We start from the raw sequence: 7,110 nt of genomic DNA on the forward strand, positions 1-7,110 counted from the left end.
GTTTCAAAGAAACCCCATCAGACCAATGGTAATTACTGCTTGTAAATCAATTGTCATTTATCGTGTTCAATAAATATGTGGTTCCTCTAAGCATTTGAAACAATTTGTTCATAATTGTTTAATTTACAAAACAAATATCATTTCTTTGTCACCTTAAATGAATTGACTTAGAAATTCCATTCCAGGAATTGGTTCTAGGAAAACAATTATTGACATTTACAAAGATTTAGTTACAGGGATGCTTTATGCCTATAAAAGAGAGAAGTTGCAAACTCATTCAAAATTCAATGACAGCAAGTTGGTTAGGAGGAGAGGTGATGTAGCGCTTGGGATAAATGTTGACTCTGCTCTTTGTGAGTCTTTATGAATCTGGGCCAGTTCCTTACCCTTGATCCCTCATCTGAAAATGGGCATCTTGAGGTTCCCTCTCTCAGTGTTATGGGGAGGAGCCCTGCAGTGCCTAGAATATGGTGAGCACTAGGTCCAGGCTAGATTTTTAATCCTTCTGCCTGGCCATATAATGTCTAAAACAAAATTGTCTTAGGCACCAGAAATGACACTGTAGGCAGATATTCAATGGCATGGAAAGATGTTCATGAATAAACAAGTACAAAATGAAAGTTCAAGAAGAGTTTGTAGAGTTTAACCCATTTATACATGTGTATGTGTTAAAAACAAGATTGGAAGTAAGCGTGCATGTGCTTGTGCAACGGGGTGTTGGGCTGACCCCATTGATCTCCTTGCCTCTCACCTCCCGCTCCTGAAGTCCCTCATCAACAGAGCAGTCAGGGTGCTCCTGGTCAGATGCAAATCAGATCAAGTCACTCTTGTGCATCAGTTTCTCCATTGGCTCCAAACTCATTTAGAAATGGGAGGGAAAGCCAAAGTTATTACTTACAAATCTAGAAAGCTTTCTATGCTCTTTCCCTCAGCTCCACCTTCCCTCTCTGACCCCCATATCGCCTCCTTCCCCCACCCCTGACTCTGCTCCTCCACACTGATTTCCTCGCTGTGCCTCCAGCATATGGGGCATGTTCCCTCCTCAGGACCATTGCATGTGCCCTTCCCTCTGCCCAGAATATTCTTCCTCCAGCTGTCCACTTGTCTCCTTCCCCCACTGCCTGCAAGTCTTATTTCAGAAATCACCTTTCAGTGTGTCCTTCCCCATTCATCATAGTGACCATGTTAACAACCAACCCACTGCTAGTTCATGCCCCTGTCCTCCTCTTCTGAGCGCTTATTACCAACATGCATGATAGATAGGGATTCCTGTTGGTTCTGTTCACTGTTGTATCTTCAGTACCTATAACAGTCTCTGGAGCATAGTGGCCACTAAGTAATCATTTACTAGATGGATGAATTATTTTTACTTTTCTTCCGTTGCTAACTTATATGTTCTAAGATTTCTGCAGTTAACATATCTTATTGTGCTAATAAGAAAAAGGTCAATTTAAAAAATGAGTAGCGTTTTATCTGTATGTTTCCACTTTATGCCATTTCTGTTTTAACTCAAGATACTTGGATGTGATGGGCAGGAATGGAAAACAGAGACAGTGAGATGAAGGCAGAGAGAGGGAGACAGACAGAACCCGCTATTTCAGGCCACATCCTGGATAGCAGCCAAGTCCTTTGCCGAATTGGGGGGCTGGAATTTAATACTACTGCTTATCAAGGAAGCCAACTTACTCATTTAAACCTAGGGCTAGAATATTTCAATACCAGCTGCTCCAATTTCTAGTAATTTCCAACATATTTTAATTGTTCAGGTTTCTAATAACATCAAACACATGTTTTCTCCAGCATGAGGAACACATTTAGTTCAAAAACAGCCAAGATGGAAAACATTGGAAGTACATGGCCAAGCCACAGGAGTGAACCAGCCCCCAGGTTAGCAATTTCCATGTGGCTTCCCCCATATTCAGCCAGAAGAAGCGGTTTATTTGCCATAATGAAGGCTCAGGTCAGGTTTCTTGAGACACTGTTTAACAATCAGGTCAAACACAAGCCTGTTCTGTGTTAACCTCCTCTGAGTAACATTATTCGAGGGCTGGAGTGTATTGGAGATGGTGACTTGATTCTTACTCGGATTCAAAGATCACTCTGGAGAAGGACTGTGAGTGTTCCAAGTCTGTCCTTGTTTTTCTCACATATCCTCTCTAGGATACCTCCTCTATTCTAAGTTCTGGAATGCTGCTCAGCCCAATTCCACACACCCACCCAGCTCCCTTTCTTGAGTACCAAAGTCCATGGGACGTTGGCTCTTGGATATTTCATATCCAATCTGCCCAACATGGAACTCAGCACCTTCACCCTCACGGGGGGGGGCTCTCCCCATGCTCTGTATCTCAACGGACAGCACCATTGTCTTTGCAATTTCCAAAGCAGAATCCTGGAGTTACCCTTGACTTCTCCCTCCTCTCACCTCCTTCCAGCCAACCATCTATTCTCTGTCTTAAGAATCTCAAAAATCGATCCACTTTTTTTCCATCAATGCTTGTGTTTGGGGTGTGCTCCTCTCTCAGCTGGATCACAGCAACCAGCAGGCCCCAGGGTGGCCCTCCTCACACCCACCACTATCCACCCTTGCAGCGGCTGGAATGTCATCCTACCAAGGAAGTTAGACCACATCACTCCCCAGTTTAAAACCTGTCAATGGCTCCCTCTAACCTTGGGATAAAGTCCAGACTCCCTCCCATGACTTACAAAGGTGTGTGCAGAGTCATTAGAAGGTTGTAAAGTCAATAACCAGCACTTAGAAAGTAGACTAGAATAGAAATACTGTAGAGTGGTTTGTGCATGATGAGGGCCAGTGTTGTTTGTGACTGTTGATTCATGCCTGGGTGTGTGCCCTGAGTGTGATTGTAAGATGTATTATTATTATTAATTTTTTACCATGGATTGCAGTCAAGACAAGTTTGATAAAGCACTAGTAGACAAAACCTTTTGGGATCTGGCCCAACTCTCTAAGTTCCTCTCTTACTTCTCCAGCTTTGCAACCTTTTCTGGTCACAATGTAGAAACTGCAGTATCTAGACATGTGCAGTATCTCAAACACACAGCTCCCACTACCTCCAGCCCTTTGTGCATAATGTTCCCTTTTCTTGCAGTTCTTTGCTTGCCCTGCATCTACTGAGCCCTGCCACAGCCTTCCTTGAGCCCCAGGCAGGGGTAGATCACCTGCCCTATGTCACACTTACACTGTTGTGCATCCGCTAATTTGTAACTATCTTTTCAGGGCAGGAATCATGTCTATCTTTTCACCTGTATATCCAGCACACTGCAGAGTGGCCAACATACCAGAGGTACTCAACAACCTTGTGTTGGATGAACAAACAAATAAGCCCATTCATTAACTCAAGAGTTGTTCACTGAGCATTTTTTGAGCCTCTCTGATGTGCCAGACCCTGTGGACACATAGAAACAAATGAGACTCCATTCTTGACTCAGATTCAAAGAGAATATATCCCTGATTTCTGCAGCAGGATGCCTTCTCCCCCAGAGAATGGCTCTCAGGCGAGTTCATGAGCAAAACATGCTACAGGGCGATGCCTCCTGGAGGATGAAGGAAGGTTCTTTTGTGATCCCACAAATAGAAATTAAACAAAACCTCCCCTAGCCACATGACTTTACCCAAAATTTCATTACTAGATATAAACCCCGTGGTTCACGCAGAACTGTAATGTTTTGCGGGCGATGAGAGGTGTCATTCCTTGGGTCTCAGCCAGAGATAAAGACTTTGCCAAGCTCCCCTACTGCCCTGAGGAGAAGGAATACATTATCCACCTCAGTTATTCACACCTCAATATGGATGACTTTATTAATCTGTTCTGAAATAAAGTGATGTTGGGCAGAAGGGGAGAAGCTGGAGACTTCCAGCTCCTGAGACCAGGCGTCTCGCAGAGAAGGAGAGAGAAAGAAGAACTAGAAGGACACTCTCCACTTCTGCCTCAGTGTGCCGGAGACCACAGGGCTTTGGGATCAGCCAACCTGAGTCCTGATCTTGCCCTGTCCCTGCCTGCTTGGGTAGCTGTGGCCAAGGCACCTACATTTTCAGAATCAGTTGACTTACCTGTAAGAGGGGAGGAAATATCTATGCCCAAGCTTGTTGGAAAGATGAAAACAAAATTTGGAGGCTAACTCTCCATGTGGGCTTTCCATACAGAGCGCCTACAGTTACGAGGGTAGCTGGGGCAACACTCAAAATGGTCATGAGGGAGAAAACATGACCTCTTAAAACAGAGAGGGGGACCCTGGGTGAGGCTGGGAAACAGGCTCAGGCAACTGTCACACACCCTGGAGCAAAGAGTGGGTCACAGACCAGTTGTAAGAATGAAAAGTACCATGGCCCGTGATTAAGGAAGTAAAGAGGGACTTTTGCAAACCATTAAGCCACAAGGCACTTTTTGCATTTGTTTCATTTGATCTTTCCTTTACATATGTTACGAGCTTCTGTGTCCGGCAAACCCACTACCAGCAATGGAAAGCTTTCCGCAGTGACCGTGTCAGTTTGAGGAAAGAGTTAAAGGAATGAATACGCCTGCGTATTATCCCTTTGGACCTTGCAGCCCTTCGGCTTATCTGATGTGAACATGCCTCGGGAGCATCCCAGGATGGCGTGTTCTCTATTTCCTGACCTGCTGGAAGACGGGCAGGAAATGAGAGGGTAGGCGAGGCCAGCTGGGCCCAGGGAAATGGAATACCCAATGTCTGTTCAAAATAACTTCCACTGATACCTTTGAGAAGCTAATATAAGCCATGCGAGGGCGTCTTTGGGTTCCTGCAAACATTTAATATAAAACATGCACCAAACAGTCACTGGGCTTTCAAGGAAAGGTGGTTTGTGTTCCCCAGAGAAATTCTAGAGTCAGATTTTCATGAAGTTTCTATAAGAAATTGGTAAAAATGAGGAAAATGAGCAGCCCACTTGGCTCTTCCCATGTTGGGGTGAAGGGTAGTGAAAAGTGAGGTGCACTTTACAGTGCCGTCTCGCTTAGGCACTCTCCCCAGGTGCTGCTTCCTGAGTCTTTGCTTATTGAGTTGGAGGCTCACCAAGGTGGAGGTGTTGGTAAGTTTATGTGTCAACTTGGCTAGGCCATAATACCTACTGGGTCCAACATCAATCAGGATGTTGCTGTGAAGGTATATTTTGGATGAATGCAGTAAACTTTGAGTAAAACAAATGTCCCTCCGTAATGTGAGGGGATCTCCTCCAGTCAGTGGGAGGGCAAAAGACTGAGGTCCCCTGAGAAAGGGAGAATTCTGCTCTTTCAGATCGCCTTCCACTTAGCCGCAACATCCACCCTTCCTGGGAGCTCCAGGCTGCTGGCCTGCCCTACAGATTTCAGACTTACAGCCTGTACAATTTCACGCACCAATTCCTTAAAATGAATGTGTCTCTTTATATGCTCACATTCCATTGGTTCTGTTTCCCTGGAGAACCTTGACTAATACAGGGCTGAACACCACACTCCCAGTGCAGGTAGGAAGCCAGATGGTCAGGGTGAGAAGGGGACTGGGGAAGAGGGTATTTACTGATCAGGGGGAGTGGAGTCAGGCTAACATCAGGGTCGTAGGAATCATAAATGGGTCTTGCGTCCCCACCAAGCTAGGAAATAGCAAGCTGGTTCTAAAAGGTTCAGGGTCACACATCTATCCGTTCATTCCTTCTTTCGTGTAACAAAATCGTGATTCTAAGCTCTCTCTAGGCACTGCAGGGCAGCAGTGAGCAAAGCAGGCCCTGCCTTCCTAGAGCTTAAAGGTCTAGCACAGAAGTGACAACACACCTGTAACTCAGGATTTGAAAAGGAGGAAAGTAAAAGGATAGAGATAAACGGACTGCTTATCGTCAGGCCCCCTTTTTTGGTGGCACACACTGTGCTAGGCCAATAGGAAAGAGATAACCCCTCCTTCAAGGAAGTTTTCTGAGGGAGGCCAGTGAGTTACTAGGCAGCTAAAATTCAAGCTCTGTACAGGGGCCACACAGCATCCTGAGAGGCCACCCAGTTCTTAGGCATGCCCGGCCCTTAGAATCATTCCCGGAGGAAGTGTCCTCAGAGCTTCCGAGCAGCTGCAACCCTCCCCAGGTCTTCCCCTTAGGGAGGATACGCACAGCAGCGGACATATGCGCCGGTGAAGCCCCACAGGTGGGCTCGTGGGGGCTCTGTCTCGCTCAGGCACTCTCCCCAGGTGCTGCTTCCTGAGTCTTTGCTTATTGAGTTGGTCCAGACTAGAAGGCTGCCTACTCCCTTGATTCAGGTTCACTTAGGTCTGCATGGTTTCTAGTCTGGGACATAAGTAACATCTCCATCCTCCCATACAGAAAAGCCCCAGTCAGTCAAGGGGGTGGGAAAGAGGGAAAACTGCAATTCAGATGGGAGGGAGAACAGGCTGGGGTTTCCAACCACACAAACTAGGGCCTCCATGAGCTGTGGTCTCTCTGGTCAGGCAGACTCCAGAAATCAACAAAGGGGACAAGCGCCTGGAGCTGACTTGGTGGCAGTGGGGGGCTCTGAGCTGAAAGAACTGAAAGAGTTTTTCCTTGCCAATGGCTAAGTTGTGGACTGCACACACTGAGCGGGGGCTGATGACCCTTCTCTGTTGTTAGTAACTGTTCTAAAGGCAAGGGTTGACCACAGCATTAGCAACATTTGCAACGTGTGTGTCTTTTCCAGAGCCCTTTCATTTTGCTTGAATGCCTGAGGGAAACATCCCCTTAATGGCTAGCGATGCGGTGGCACCTCTCTCTTGTATTTTGCACAACACGGTGATGGAGGAAGCCCAGCTGGAAACAAGCAAAGTATTCATGACGACTGCAAATGGAATGAACGATTGCAACCCAGCAAGAGCAGAGGCTGCAAGGGAGCAAAGAGGTGGCATTGAGAACACACAAGACTAATATTTTATCTCGTGGATTAGGCTTTAGTTGAGAGAAGGGATCACGTCTTTCTATTTCTTTTATATTCCTTCTACCGAGGATATTAGAGAGATTTATGCGAGTGAACACAGTCACTATTTATTACGTTAAAATGTACTATAGTAAGCTCTTAATTTTCTGCATCAATGGCAGGAGGCATTTCTGGGCAGCAGAAGTAGTCATAATAATGATAATGA

This window comes from Macaca nemestrina, chromosome 13 (genome assembly GCF_043159975.1).
Source record: "Macaca nemestrina isolate mMacNem1 chromosome 13, mMacNem.hap1, whole genome shotgun sequence".
Classification (NCBI taxonomy): Eukaryota; Metazoa; Chordata; class Mammalia; order Primates; family Cercopithecidae; genus Macaca; species Macaca nemestrina.